General features: G+C 43.8%; 1 long non-coding RNA gene and 1 other non-coding gene across 2 annotated transcripts; one reads left to right on the top strand and one right to left on the bottom strand.

Moving 5' to 3' along the window:
• The first annotated feature begins 3679 nt into the window (after positions 1-3679).
• LOC101739581 (uncharacterized) lies at positions 3680-13140 on the top strand. The gene is made up of 3 exons (XR_005245575.1): positions 3680-3753; positions 4407-4526; positions 12913-13140. It is a non-coding gene; the product is annotated as an uncharacterized LOC101739581 (long non-coding RNA).
• On the bottom strand, positions 7795-7899 carry Mir3343 (microRNA mir-3343). The gene has a single exon (NR_107621.1). It is a non-coding gene; the product is annotated as a microRNA mir-3343 (primary transcript).
• Positions 13141-16775: the final 3635 nt, after the last annotated feature.

Raw genomic sequence — 16775 nt, 5'->3', positions numbered from 1 at the left:
CAAGCTACTGTCTATCGCTAAAGATCCTTTTCAAATCTGTTGTTAACGAGGACTTATCATAGCACCCTGAGAATTATGCCGAGGTGAGTTGTTCCAGACCCAAAGACGTAGAAATTCTTCAGAGAATTCTTCATTGTGTATACGCCTGTAAATGCAGGGAGAAAGTGCTTAGACGTATAAAATGATGTCATAAAACGCCACTCATTACCGTTCAAAATATTTGAGACTAAAAGGGATTAAGTGGCGTCCAAAAAATATTAAAATATCACACATTTATATTGAAATAAAAACCTTGAATTTGGTCGAGCGCGACCCCAAGACAATGCATGTTTCCCCAGAGAGCACTTTCCTTACAAGCACACGACCATTTATAACTAGTGCGGAGCTCACAGCCTTTGGAGTGTTGGTTTGGGGAACAGATTAGATTACACGAAAGCAAATTTTTCGAGTTGTTTTAAAAAAAAAAAAAGGTCTTTTGGTACGTACCTTTTGTTTGATGTTTTATTGATATGAACACAAAGCAGCCCACAGATTGTGTATGCTCGAAGTTCTGTTCTGATGGATTGTCATATGACTTGCATTGGTAAATACTGTGGCTTTGAGGAACTGTACCGTGAATTCTAGGGGTATACGTTCCATTTATATAAGCTGCATTCACTAATTCATGCTAGTAGATAAGAACCTATCACGGTTGTCCAGTATCCCACATTTGTTATTATGCGGTATGAGAACTTTTGCCTCCATCAGTAAAGTAGGTACTTGCCTACAATTACTTACCGCTATACTATGGCTCAGAAAACTTCGTCTTAGATTGCTAAAACCATTGCATTAAAGCAGATCACAGCATCCTTAACGTACCAGGGTGACTTATAACCAAGTCACGATCACCGTATCCGATGCAAATGTAAGAAAACAGAATCTATTTGTCAGCGAATCGGTCACGGGCGTGCGTTATCTCGTCGTCTCAAGGGAAGATGGTTTTTCGTTAGGGACGTAGATTAAAAAAAGGGAACAGAACTGACAAACAAGGTCAGTAAAGTTTTTACGGTGATTTTTACCTGCCGGCTCTCAGAATCACTACATAGTATAAAACAAAGTCGCTTTCTCTGTCTCTATATCTGTCTGTCTCTATATCTGTCTGTCTCTATGTATGCTTAAATCTTTAAAACTACGCAACGGATTTTGATGCGGTTTTTTTTAATAGATAGAGTGATTGAAGAAGAAGGTTTATATGTATAATAACATTCATTAAATAGTGGAGAAATCAATAATAAATTACAGTTTCCAAAGCGAAGTGAGAGCAGTTCGCTAGCTTAGAATAAAAAAGAAAACCAAAATCGTGACAAGCAATTAAACACTCTACATTTGGGATATAAAACTATTAACAAGTTTAATCAAATATATTTTAACAAAACATTGACTTCGACTGGATATCGTAAAGCTTTCAATTCAATAGCTACTAAGCGAACGAGGCTATTAATTATATTAGATTTACGGTTAACCTTAACTGGCAAACTGAGACTCTAAATAGCTTTCTGGGGCAAACATCCAAAATGGTAACACCTAGATTGGAAACGGATACAAAATGCCTTACTGTGGATATAACATTTAAACGTTCAATGTTAAAACTGTAAAAAAATTATTATCTTCCCAGCCAATTGTGAACTCTGCTATCATTTATTCTATATAGGAGCGGCCATCTCCGGACATCTGAGGACCGGAGGTCAATGTTTTATGAGCAGAGAAGTGCGATACCGTATCTATTGGTGTGCGATAGTATTGATAGTTCCAGCTCTTCGTACCTAGTTATAAAATGGATTGAGCCGTATTGTGATGAGAATTTTGTTGTTTTCTTGAAAATAAAGTTTTTGATTTGAGCAGTGACACTTTAGAGGTTTAGTTTAGAGACAGTTTTAGATGTATTCAGGCAGATCAAAGTACTAAGTTAGAGTTTTATAGAGAACGATTATATCCGTACATAATACTACTTTTTCGCTGTCCAATTTTTATTTATTTATTGCTTAGATCAGTGGACGAACTCACAGCCCACCTGGTTTTAAGTGGTTGCTGGAGCCCATAGACATCGGCAACGTAAATGCGCCACCCACCTTGAGATATAAGTTCTAAGGTCTCAAGTATAGTTGCATTGCCAATTGCAGTATTTTTACCTTATTTTCCTTTCTCTTCCCTTAAATTTCTGTATTTGGCACTAGTGGTAGAAAATTTTATGAGTACACACTATTTGGATCTTATATCCTATTTCTGCCATAATCATGACATGAATTATACAAACAAAACGAAATCATACAAATCAATATAAACGGTGTGATAGCTAACCCAGCCTCTCAGGTTGGACGGCCGCAGGAGCATGTTGTCTATGATCTGTAAGCCCATCTTTTCACCTATACTATTTAAATAACGTATACTTCTAAAAAATTTAACGGAACAAAGTGCATTTCATTAGGATAACACGCGCAACGCCCGGTCGTACAGTTCGCCTCGCAGAATTGGGGCCATCTCTATTCACTCGGTTGTATGGAAGTACGTAAGCTGTGTTGCCGTATGTATTCAAACGAAACCAGGGAAAAAATCTATGATTATTTAAGAGTATGTATGTAATTATGTATGCATCGAAATCCTTCTCAGTGACAATATATTGGAACGGTAAGTTATAGTTAACTGACCCGAAAATGATTGATCATTTTAGAGAAAAAATAAAAGTACCGGACATTTTGAAACAGAATTAAAAAATCATGGTTGGAGATGAATTGGCCACATACCATTACCACTCTATCAGTTAACCATAGTTAGTTAATTACATATTGAGTAAACAAAATATAGTTAAATAAGAAGAATAAGAATGTACTAGAATAATGATATTAGAGCGCTCACGTGATCCTCGGATCCTCAGGATTTTACTTAATCATCATCGTATTAAGCTCATTCGCATTTTTAGATGATTTAAAAGCCACGAAAATCATAACAATAACTGGTATCCTACTAAAATATGGCATATTAGACAGAGACATATTTATCTACAGGATCATCAACAGTTGCCAATTCAATTTTTATTTATTTACTAGCTGACCCGGCAGACTTCGTAGTATCTCAATCGATAAATAAAAGGCCTAAACTTTTGTATAAAATAAACTTAAAACAAACAAAAGGAATCCGTTCGACGGGAGGGACATGAAAGGAAAACAAAATTGTTATTTTTATTTAGGTAATTCCAAGCATTTTCATATTTTAAACCTTCTCTGGACTTTCGCAAATAATTAAAGACCAAAATTAGCCAAATCGGTCCAGCCGTTCTCGAGTTTTACCGAGACTAACGAACAGCAATTCATTTATATATATATAGATTTATTTATTTCACTTTATGTAAAATTTACATTGGCGGACTTAATGCCTAAGGCATTCTCTACCAGTCAACCGAAAGTAGTGTAGAGTAGGTAGGGGTAGGTGCAATGAAATTTTTTTAGTCATTGAAGATAGACGTAGACACTGACAACGGTGCTGACGTTTATTTTTCATGCGTATTGCTGATTTAATATCGCCTAATCTAATCCCACTTGGTCAGTAAACGTAGTCGAAGTCTGGCAACCCAGAGCGACAACTCGCAGAAACTTAATCTCGCTAGTTTTCGCCATATAAAACTTGTAGTGCGGAGCATCGCGCTCCGAATTCGTTTGGCGAAGTTTTCTTGCTATTAATTTCATTGTGTCGTGTGCTGGCAAAACGACTAATATAGTTGTGAGTGTACTTAAGTTTCATATTTAGCTTCAAATAAAAGATGCGGTAAACTGAACCCTATACTGCGGCTTGAAATCCATTTTTTTATTGCTTAGATGAGTGGACAAGCTCACAGCCCACCTGGTGTTAAGTGGTTACTGGAGGCTATAGACATCTTAGACGTAAATACGCCACCCAACTTGAAATGTAAGTTCTAAGGTCTCAAGTTTAGTAAATTGTAGTTGTAGTAGTAAATTGTTGTAAATTTGGTAAATTGTTTTTTTTTATGATTGAAGGATTACTGGTGGCCCGGAGGCCTTTCCAGTTTCACCAGGACAGGTGGGCGAGCAAAGGCTCAGCCAGGAGGGGTGGGATTTGCTAACAGCTACCCGAGCGCCTCCGAAGCAGACCTAACAACTCAAGAGTAGCTGCTTCGCAAATGAATCTACTACCGGATCGGAATCGCGACCCGCTGAGAAGATTCGGCGAGAAACTCAGCGAGCTGATTCATGGGTTAGGTTGCACGGCGAACTCTTTGTCGAGTTCGACGAGTACGGTTACCGGGGTCCCTAAGCCTGCTCCTAGTGTTAGAGCTGAAGGCGTCCAATGGTAAGGACGTGTCTAGGGCTTGGTAAATTGTAGTAAATTTAGTAAATTGTAGTAGTTGATTGCAGCTTGTCATTGTGTCAGAGGAAGAGGATTTCGTTCTGCAGCTTGATGTAGGGGAGCCAAATGGGAATTGAGTAATGGGTTACTCTTGCAAGAGATGGGTTCTGGCATCCAGTCTTTCAATGGTAAAAGTAGATTTAAAATTGGACATTAGCAAATCGTCTTTCGCATTATAAGTGTACAATTTTCAAAAATATTCGAAATTGAGTTAATATGCGATATCATTTGGTATCACCAGTATTTTTCTCATAAATACTGTCAAAAGAGCGTAGTTTAGTTTTTTTTTTTTTAGTTTACTTATAATTTGACTACCATTAACAAAATTAATACATAATTTTATCTTACTTTAAAAGACAGATAATGTAACTGGTAAAAAATAAAAAATAAATGTGGCAAAGATGATTAATATTAAAAATCTCCTGTAAAATTAGTAAATTTTGAGATTATACAGTTTTAATGCGAGAAGACGAAATGTAGATTTTTCCAATTCTACTGTTGTTTGTTACTAACAATCAAAATTTAATTAGATTTTATTTACAAAAACAATCTACGAGAATAAATAGATAGAAAACAATCCGTAGTTATGCGTATTGCTGTTGCGACCTAAATGTGTTTGTGTGTTTGGAACACTTTTAGTTAAACTTAAGGCTCAACTAAAATCAATATAAGTTGATCTACGAAAATTTCCACCAAGGTTACAGATAATAGAAATAATATATGTATGTAGATCTGAATGAATTAAGTTTCCATTAAAGTAATGTACACGTGTGACCTAAAAGCTTCGTCGAATGTGTATTCCGTGTATACACGAATATCATGGATATTACCGATGTAAATACGGTCACTCTTTCTGATACATGAGTTTGTGAACCTCACATTACGACCTAATAAAGGTAGACTTTCAATTGTCAGATGTGCCGACTTCGTTTGCTAATCCAAAAATCGCAGATATTGTCATCCACGTGTCAGCTGGTTTTGTAAAAGTGAAACTGATAAAGGACTGGTGGTAGGACCTCTTGTGAGTCCGCGCGGGTAGGTACCACCACCCTGCCTATTTCTGCCGTGCAGCAGTAATGCGTTTCGGTTCGAAGGGTGGGGTAGTCGTTGTAACTGTTGGCGACAGCGGCGTCGCCCCATAATTATTGAATAAGTTGAAGAATATAATAGAATATTGAATAGAATAATAGATTTATATAGATACGTACATAGACATAGAGTTATAACAAATAGATAAATAACAAATAGATAAATTATATAGAGTGCATATAGATAGATAAGGATATAGATAACGTGCACATAGATTTTTCTAAGAATAGAACGTAAGTTGCTTTGAAATAAATAGTATACACTTTTGCTTCATTATTCCCGATAGTTTTAAGATTAGCATATTAACTTAAATGAACACGCGCCCGGCCCGCGTCCCGAAACGATGTAACAAACAGCATTTATCTGTGTTCAGGACCGGGTATTTTGTTTATACGGGCGCGTCATATAGATTAAGCATAGAATAAGTTATATGTATCGATAGGGATTACAACATAGAATAGTTAAGTATAAGGCATTAGTATATACATTTATTAAATAAATAGATATAACGAATAAACCGAGCCGATCATAGTGAAAATGATCTCGACGAGAGCCGTATTTTACACGAGATCTCTGTAGGGTAACATTCCGAGGTAGTTAAGCGACCCTGCGACGCTGTCAGGTACCTGCCGACCTACCGACCGACCCTCGACCGACTACCTGCCGACTTGCCGACCGACTACCTGCCGACCTACCGACCGACCCTCGACCGACTACCTGCCAACCGCCGGCCGCCGACCCTCCGAACGAAGATTACATAAAAAAAGCACGAGTAAAGACATCAGCGCCTCGAAGATATTTATTGAAGACTCGAAGACCATTGAAAAGATCGTCGGTTATTGAATTCGGTTGTATTGACAGATCGGTCGGCTCGGTTTACGTTAATTAGTAAAGTTTTGAGTTTTAATTTCGAGTGAGCTTGTACGATATCGTACACCTCAGGACCCTACATCGACTGCTTCAGATCGACACGAATAATCGCCACGAGACGGGCATCCGGCGTCTTATAGGATTTCAAGAAATCTTATAAGATTCATAAACCCGTCCAACCTGGGTTGGCGTCACTCGCCTTATCGACACGGGTGACGTGCTGCGTACCCAACAGCTGGTCCTTCGAGCCGGATACAGCGATTATTCAACGATGCCGATCACCAGGAGCAACAAGGGATCATCGAGGGAACAGCCACTCGAACCTGCGGTTCAAGAATCCAGTCCGGAGGCAACAGAAGCGACGTCGTACGAAACATACGAGAGCTCCGCGACCGGTACGACCCAGAACACAAAACTTGAAGAGGCAACGACGCGGACACGTGGTGAAAATAGACCCGCGTCGAAGAAATCGCTACGACGTAAGGAACTGGCAGCGAGAGCGGAGCTGGCGGAAAAAGAATTGATAGAAGCACAAGCAGCCACCATAGCCGCCAGACTCCGCCTGCAATTGATTCAGGCCGAAAGCGAAGACGACGATGATTCCATTATAGAAGAGCCAAAGGACCGGGAGGACCAGGTCAGGGCCTGGGTCCAGACGTCGGCGGGCAGTATGGACAAGGAGCCCGCAGGCGAGAACATTGAGAACCACCCCGTCAGCAAGGCCAACATGGAAGATTGCAGCAACAGGGACCTGGCTAAGGCGATAGTGGAAGCGGTGAGGAGCGCAACGACCAAGGAGCTGCCACCACAACCCGACTACATGCACCAGTTGCCGACGTTCGAAGGCGACTGCAGGGAGTGGGTGGCCTTCAAGGCTGTCTACAAGGATACCGCTCCACTCTTCTCAAGCGCTCAAAACATGGCGCGGCTGAGAAGAGCGCTGAAAGGACAAGCCAGGGAAGGAGTTCGCAGCCAGCTGTACTCCGAGAGCACACCGGAGGAAGTAATGGAATCACTGCGGCGGTGCTATGGAAGGGCGGACGCTTTAGTCTTAGCGGAGCTAGACCGCATACGAAGACTTCCGACGATAAGTGACTCCGCCTACGACATTTGCTCACTGGCGAGCAATGTTAACAATACCGTCGCAGCGATCAGGGGGCTGCGGAAACCCCAATATTTGATGTCGCCCGAACTGCTGAAGAGCATCGTCGACAAGATGCCGACCATCCTGAGGTTCCAGTGGTACGACCACATTATCGATAAAACTGAAGGAGACCCGGACCTCAACACGATGTGCGGCTTCCTAAACAAGATGGCGGACCGGTGCGGGCCACACGCCGTGGCTGAGGTGGCAACGAAAAGACAACCATCGAGGCGACAGGCGACGCACGCCACAACCGACTGCACCGAGCGCGCAACTTCGGACAGAGTAATAATAGACAAGCCGGCGTGCCCGCAATGCAAGGAAGGGCACCCGTTGTACGACTGTCCGATATACAAGGGAGCTACGGTGCAGGAACGATGGAGAATTGCCAAGGAGTCGCGCCTATGTTACAAGTGCCTCAACGGTAAACACCGGAAGCAATCGTGTCAACGACCGCCATGTCGCACGTGCAAGCGCTGGCACCACCACTCGCTACACAACGAGAAGCCGGAGACAGAGCCAGCAGAGAACAGGGAAATCGCGAACAACGTGCGACTTCCCATCAACTGCACACAGATCAGCAGGGCGTACTTGAAGATGGTGCCCGTTGAAGTGTACGGGCCGTCGGGATCGACGACGGTGTTGGCCCTGCTGGACGAAGGCTCCACGGTAACTCTCTTGGACTCGAGCGTGGCGAAGCAGATCGGCCTGAAGGGACCCAAGGAGATGCTCCGCCTCGAGACCGTGGGCGGGAAGACCCTGACGAAAAAGGACTCGATGAAGCTTGACATCCGAGTTCGAGGGCTTCACCAGCGGCAGAAGAGGACGATCGTCGGAGCGCGCACAATGGATGACATGAGCCTTGCACCCCAGCGACTGAAGAGAGAAACCATCGAAGGCTACGCGCATCTGAAGAGCCTGGCGGACCAGTTATGTTACAAGGAACAATCCCCCCAACTATTGATTGGGCAGGACAACTGGGGACTCATCGCCGCCAGGAGGACGCGCAGGGGCAGGAGGAACCAGCCGGTAGCCTCATTCACCCAATTGGGATGGGTGCTACATGGTCTCGACGGCAACAACGCAAAAGAGGTCAACTTCCTCACCTGCGCCCATGTATCGATGCGCGAAGAGGCCTTGGACAGACTGGTGAAGGAGCACATCGCGATAGAGTCGCACCCAAGCGTCCGAGCACGAATATGGAGACAAAGGCGCTCGACATCTTGGAGAAGGAGGATGACAGAGGTGAGAGACGCGAAGACGGCCGCTTCGAAGCTCGGACCTACAATCCCTGTTCGGAGTGGTGTTGCGGTTCCGGCAAGGGCTTGTCGCGGACACCAAGGAAAGGTTCCTGCAGATAAGGATCAGGGACGTGGACCGCGACAGCCCGAGATTTCTCTATAGAGAAGATCGACGCGAGGCCGCTCCAAAGAGTATAGAATGACGTCGGTCATATTCGGAGCGGCCTGTTCATCGAGCGCGACGTCTTTCGTTACAAATAAGAATGCCAAGGATTACGGACATCGATATCCAGAAGCCGCGCGGGCAATAGAAGGCGCTGCATTCTGGCGAGCCTCGCAGGCGGTGTGACCCCAGGAGACATAGAGCTGGGGTCGAAGGAAGAAAAGACCCTGGGCCTGCGGTGGTTCTACGAGTCGGACGAGATGGGATTCCGGACACATCCACGAGACCCAAAGGATATAGAAGCACGGACCCCGACCAAACGAGAAGTGACTAGCGCGGTAATGTCAACCTTCGACCCTATGGGGCTGGCATCACCCGTGCTAATAGAAGGGAAAGCGCTCATTCAGAGCATTTGGCGGAGCGGGATCGACTGGGACGACGTCATCCTGGAAAAGGACGAGGTGGCGTGGAAACGCTATATGGAGAACCTTCGCATGTTGCAAGGCCTCCGAATAGCAAGATGCTTCTCGTACTGTAACACTGAGGGGGAGCTGCACACGTTCACCGACGCCAGCGAGAAGGCCTACGCGTGTGCAGTCTATTGGCGTCAGAGGACAGACGAGAGCACCTACCGCGTCACGCTTCTAGCAGGGAAAGCCAGGGTGACCCCACTGAGACCAGTCTCTATCCCAAGGCTGGAGCTGCAAGCTGCACTGCTGGGGACAAGGATGGCGCAGGCGATAGCGAACGAATTGGACATCGCGGTCGGCAGAAGGACGTACTGGACTGACTCCAGTACAGTTCTGACATGGATAAAGACCGACCCACGCACGTTCAAACCTTTCGTTGCGCACCGACTCGCCGTGATAGAAGAGTCAACGAAGCCCCAAGAATGGCGATGGGTGCCTGGCTCGCAAAACCCAGCAGACGACGCAACTAGAGAGGCGCCGGCGGATTTCGACCACACGCATCGGTGGTTTAATGGACCCGAGTTCCTGACGTGGGATGAATCGCGCTGGCCCAAGCCGCGAACATTCAAGCAAGAACCGTCTGGAGAAGAGAAAGAGGCCTACCTGGTCGCCACGGCGAGGACCGCTGACGCTCGACCCACGCCCGATCCGCACAGATTGTCGAGCTGGGTCAAGTTATTGAGAGCAACAGCCAGGGTCCTCCAATTTATCGAGCTGTGTCGACCCCGGAAGGAGAGCGCCTGCGTGTCCAGACAATCGAAGCAGCAAGATCCCACGTGGAGGACGACACGAACGAAGCAACCCCGATCAACATGGAAGATAAGGACTCCAGAAGCACCTACAGAAGCGTGGCTGCCGCTTGATCCGCCCCACTTGAAGAAGGCGGAGAAGATCCTACTGAGAAGCAGCCAAGGAGAGAGCTTCGGTGAAAAAGATCCCGAACGTCACCCCAAGTTGCGACGGCTCGACGTCGTGATGGAAGATGGCCTGTTGCGCCTGCGCGGACGTATCGACGCAGCGCAATACATAGATGCAGGCTGCAAGCGACCGATCGTGCTGGACGGGAAGCACGTGATAGCGAGATTATTGATCAAACACTATCACGAGGCGTTCCAGCACGGTAACCACGCAACGGTGATGAACGAGGTGCGGCAGCGCTACTGGATCCTAGGTCTAAGATCGATTATTCGAGCGACGGCCGTCCGATGCCAGTGGTGCAAGGTCTATCGGAGTACACCACGACTACCGCCCACCGGAGACCTGCCGATAGAGCGGCTACGACATGGAGAGCCGCCGTTCACCTGTGCTGCCGTCGATTACTTCGGACCGATGACGGTGACTGTAGGACGACGTCACGAGAAGAGGTGGGGCGTGCTGTTCACATGCCTCGCCACGAGAGCAGTTCACATGGAGCTAGCAGCGTCACTGACGGCAGACTCAATGCTGTTAGCGCTGCGCAGGATGGCCGCCCGGCGAGGAACGCCCAAAGTCATTTACAGCGACAATGGGACTAACTTCGTCGGCGCCAACAAGGAGCTCAAGCAGGCAATCGAGAATGCAAGGGAAGCAGACGTCGTGTCACGGGCCGCTCAGATGAACATAAAATGGAAGTTCATCCCGCCAGGAGCGCCAAACATGGGAGGCGCGTGGGAACGTTTGGTGCGGTCCGTGAAGACCGCGCTGGCGGTCACACTGAAGGAAAGACACCCGAGGGAAGAAGTTCTGCACACTCTTCTGTTGGAGGCGGAGCACGTCGTCAACTCGCGACCTCTCGTCGCCAGGGAAGAGAGTTGGGAGTCAGAAGCACTCACGCCGAACCACTTCCTCATAGGGAGGTCCTGCGGAGCTCCGCGAATAGGCGACTACACAGACGAAGACCTGACCGGCAAAAGGACATGGAGAGTGGCGCAGCGTATGGCAGACCACTTCTGGAGTAGGTGGGTCAAGGAATACCTGCCTACGCTGCTGCCCAGGAAGATCGACGGGAGAGCAGCTGGCGAGGACTTGCAGTGTGGGGATACCGTCCTCATAGTGGACTCCACGCTGCCACGCAACACATGGCCGCGCGGGCAAGTTGTCCACACCTACCCAGGCCCCGACAACCGTGTACGAACTGTCGACGTCAGAACGAGCGGCGGTCTGCTTAAGAGACCTGCCTCCAAGATGATCCTGCTGGTGCCTGCAACGAGCGACGAGCCCACGCCCATAGAGTCGCCACGACAAGGAGTCGGTGCTACGCACGAGGGGGAGGATGTTGGCGACAGCGGCGTCGCCCCATAATTATTGAATAAGTTGAAGAATATAATAGAATATTGAATAGAATAATAGATTTATATAGATACGTACATAGACATAGAGTTATAACAAATAGATAAATAACAAATAGATAAATTATATAGAGTGCATATAGATAGATAAGGATATAGATAACGTGCACATAGATTTTTCTAAGAATAGAACGTAAGTTGCTTTGAAATAAATAGTATACACTTTTGCTTCATTATTCCCGATAGTTTTAAGATTAGCATATTAACTTAAATGAACACGCGCCCGGCCCGCGTCCCGAAACGATGTAACAAACAGCATTTATCTGTGTTCAGGACCGGGTATTTTGTTTATACGGGCGCGTCATATAGATTAAGCATAGAATAAGTTATATGTATCGATAGGGATTACAACATAGAATAGTTAAGTATAAGGCATTAGTATATACATTTATTAAATAAATAGATATAACGAATAAACCGAGCCGATCATAGTGAAAATGATCTCGACGAGAGCCGTATTTTACACGAGATCTCTGTAGGGTAACATTCCGAGGTAGTTAAGCGACCCTGCGACGCTGTCAGGTACCTGCCGACCTACCGACCGACCCTCGACCGACTACCTGCCGACTTGCCGACCGACTACCTGCCGACCTACCGACCGACCCTCGACCGACTACCTGCCAACCGCCGGCCGCCGACCCTCCGAACGAAGATTACATAAAAAAAGCACGAGTAAAGACATCAGCGCCTCGAAGATATTTATTGAAGACTCGAAGACCATTGAAAAGATCGTCGGTTATTGAATTCGGTTGTATTGACAGATCGGTCGGCTCGGTTTACGTTAATTAGTAAAGTTTTGAGTTTTAATTTCGAGTGAGCTTGTACGATATCGTACACCTCAGGACCCTACATCGACTGCTTCAGATCGACACGAATAATCGCCACGAGACGGGCATCCGGCGTCTTATAGGATTTCAAGAAATCTTATAAGATTCATAAACCCGTCCAACCTGGGTTGGCGTCACTCGCCTTATCGACACGGGTGACGTGCTGCGTACCCAACAGTAACTATACTTGAGACCTTAGAACTTATGTCTCATGGTGGGTGGCGGCGTTTACGTTGTACATGTCTATGGGCTCCAGTAACCACTTAACACCAGTTGGGCTGTGAGCTTGTCTACCGATAAAAGCAATAAAAAAACAAAAAACTTCATTCTATCTTCAATCTATCGGTCTATGAAATGGAATCTTTGAATTTATTTATTTTCAGTTTTAAGACTGACTGGAAGCCCATCCGAATAACCTTGCTAAGCATTTAATGGACAACCAAATGACTACAAGAAGACTCAGAAGAAGAGTGCCTCAAGATCTACTGTAGATTAATTGATATGGACATGTCAATGGACATTGTGCATGCACCGCCGAAATTGTTTTTCTCAAAACTACGGTTGAATGTCTTACGACAGCTTACTGTATAGAATAAATATTTTGTCAAATATGTTTTTTCATATACATTTAATTTTGAGGCTTACCTACACCCATTTTATAATAATTCCAGTAATTTTCAATTGCTAATTAATATTAAAATATATCTCAAACGTTAATATTTTAAATTTTACACTGCTTTAGAAAATAATCAGTTTTTTTTCATTTCCTGAACATTTTACATTTTGAGAGATGTGCCCTTTTCGAATATGAAAATATTCAATTATTTTTAAAGTAAAATAATAAGGTTTGACGACTTCGACGCCGAAATTGAAATGACCCTGTTGCCCCAATCCGTGCCACGACCAAGTGTCAAAATGCTTCGACTATAATCCGCGTCACACGTGCCCCAGTGGCGGAATGTCAAAGACATTACAGCCGGAGCCTTCCTTTTCCCTTCCAAACTAAAACCTTCAGTGATTTCCAGGGGATTACCGTGAGCCACCGAAATTATTTTCAAGAGACTTCTCGAGTACATTTTTATTCATCTGTATTTTTGGAGGATGCTGAATATTCAGGGCGTCAACGTTGATTGCCAGATTAGATGAATTTTTCGCTTTGAAGACGTGTTGACGGTGTCGAGTAGGCTCAGAGCAATTTAGATGAAAGCGAGACGCTGGATTTGCTGATTCCAATGGGAATAATGCGTGTTATCTCATTAGTCAGTTCAGATTTAGGGAATTATTGATGACACGGTACGCAATATCTTAAAATTAAATGTGGTTTAATCAGCTGCGTGCTAATTGGAAGAATTTGTTTTAATGGTTAATTGGATGTAGGTAAGTTTAGCGTAAAATTTGTTTTTGGTGGGCTAGCAAGGGTAGGGACAACCGCTCCGTTTATTTCTGCCGCTAAGCAGTGCGTTTGTTTTTTTGTTTGTTGGTTAACTTTGTTAAACATATAATTGATACCTCGTCCTTGAGACAATATAACAAGTGCACTAGTCATATACAGTGTATCTGGGAGCTATCACTAGATGGGCTGTGAATTTTATATGTGTTGTGAGCTTGTTACTGGTGGTAGGACCTCTTGTGAGTCCGCACGGGTAGGTACCACCACCCTGCCTATTTCTGCCGTGAAGCAGTAATGTGTTTCGGTCTGAAGGGTGGGGCAGCCGTTGTAACTATAGTTGAGACCTTAGAACTTATATCTCAAGGTGGGTGGCGCATTTACGTTTTAGTTAGATGTCTATGGACTCCAGTGACCACTTCACATCAGGTGGTCTGTGAGCTCGTCCACCCACCTAAGCAATAAAAAAAAATCCAATTATTGTAAGAAAAATATATCCTAAATCAACAGTAGATAGATTAATCGCTAATATTAACTTTATTTTTTGTAACGACAAATAATAAAGTATAAACATATATATATAATAAAAATAAACTCTAACGAGAGTTTATTTTGTTTTGCAATTAAAATATTCGTTCCTGTTGTGACGACGTCCGGAAATTAATTCGCACAAACTTTCGAATCGAGCTTTTATCTGTAATGTCTTATTTCTTTGGAGCCAATAAAAAGTTACAAAGAAATTAACGTTCTAAATAATTGATGCTTTTTAGTGGTTTTTTCTTTTTCATACTCTTTATTGGTAGACGAGCTAATGGCTGCTCTGATGTTATGTGGTTACCGAAGACCATTTACATCAATACGTGAATACTACCCCGCCTTGAGGTAAGAGGTCAAAGTCCTAATTTTATGCGTAAAAGGCTGTTTTGGTGGTATGCACCAACCCATGCGGACAATTACAATGTGTTCAGTAAAAAAAATTTTAAATCACTCTAAAAAATTCTAAATAGCATTTGAAAAGAAATGAAGATGCCTTCTTCTTTCATTTTGATTCAGAGCATGGCCCAAAATGGTTTGCTGTAAAAACAAGATTAGTGCAGTGAATTAGGAGGAGTCGCTCGTTCACCCTTCCGTCTTCTCGGTCCACTAATTCAGTAAATAGACCGTGACAATTTCACAAATACCCGATATCCGGTGCAAGCAGTAAATGTTGCGAAACATGAAGCATTATTTATTTACCTCTCGTTCAAAATACCGACAAATATGGTCATCGATATTTTTAATCAATACCAAGTGGGTATGGTCAAACTGCTGGGGTTTGAGAGAGATGATGTTTTACGGTAGGCAGCGGCTTGGCTCTGCCCCTGGCATTGCTGAAGTCCATGGGCGACGGTAACCACTCACCATCAGGTGGGCCGTATGCTCGTCTGCCTACAAGGGCAATAAAAAAATTAATAATAATATGGATGTAGTATATAGTAGAAAATAGTAGTAGTATTAGGAGGCCATGGTCGCACACATATACCATCCAAACAAACAATAAATCTTTGTTATCGATTAAAATAAAGTGAACAATGCCATAAGAAATATAAAAGGAAGATTGAAACGCTGCGCACACTTTATAAGGAAAATATCTAACAATACCTGTGTACTCATTAAGGTTCGTAATTTAGATAATTACCTACTCTACTCAGACTAATTAAGTACTTTGTCTCGGAACACAAGTTAGAAGTAATTGTTACGAATAGCTTCTGAGTCTGTCTCTGGTTGTTTTATTTTAAATTTCCTGCTCGTTTTCTATGTATATACATATAACTATTAAATACGTACGTAATTCTAATTAAGTAAAACTTTCGAAAAGTCTAATTCGTGACGTTAATGTTATTTAAGATAGGATGGATTCAGAACGAAGAAAGATGTTAGTTATCAAAAGAAACGTTGTGAATCCGTATTTATCGAGTCATTTCTATTATATGACTTAATTCGGAATAACTTGATCAATGGATAAACGAATGATCAGAGAATACAGAACTGATGAATATTCCGAAAATATTATTTTAAGAAAACATTATGATGCACAAGTAAGTCTGTTTTTCTTCGCACTAGATCAGACCAATAGGTGATGTTTGTGTATGTAGCGATACCGTTATGCCCGTATCAATTGTATCAATCAATCAATCAATCAAATACAATAAAGTAAAAACAATAGCTTAGATGGATGGACGAGCTCACAGCCCACCTGATGTTAAGTGGTCACTGGAGCCCATAGACATCTACAACGTAAATGCGCCACCCACCTCGAGATATAAGTTCTAAGATCTCAGTATAGTTACAACGGCTACCCCACCCTTCGAACCGAAACGCATTACCGCTTCACGGCGGAAATAGGCGGGGTGGTGGTACCTACCCGTGCGGACTTCCAAGAGGTCCTACCACCAGTAATTACGCAAATTATAATTTTGCGGGTTTGATTTTTATTACACGATGTTATTCCTTTAGCGTGGAAGTCAATTGTGAACATTTGTTGAGTACGTATTTCATTACAAAAATTGGTACCCACCTGCGGGATTCGAACACCGGTGCATCGCTACATACGAATGCACCGGACGTCTTATCCTTTAGGCCGCAACGACATCAAATGCGACTATGCCTGCGTTTAAATCTCCCGCGGGAATAAAATTCTAAAAACCTATAAATTCTTCCTAATATGTAGTGATTGGGCGTATTTTATATGCACTTTTGTAGCAGCCAATTTTTTTTTTTCCTATTTTTAGTGCGAATCAATCATGTGTTTCGGCTTGAAGTGTGGGTCAGCCTTTATATGTATTATAAAGAGATTTTGGGCTCGTGTCTTAAAGTTGG

This window comes from Bombyx mori, chromosome 15, assembly GCF_030269925.1.
Source record: "Bombyx mori chromosome 15, ASM3026992v2".
Classification (NCBI taxonomy): Eukaryota; Metazoa; Arthropoda; class Insecta; order Lepidoptera; family Bombycidae; genus Bombyx; species Bombyx mori.
This window is presented reverse-complemented; position numbering and strand designations above follow the sequence as displayed.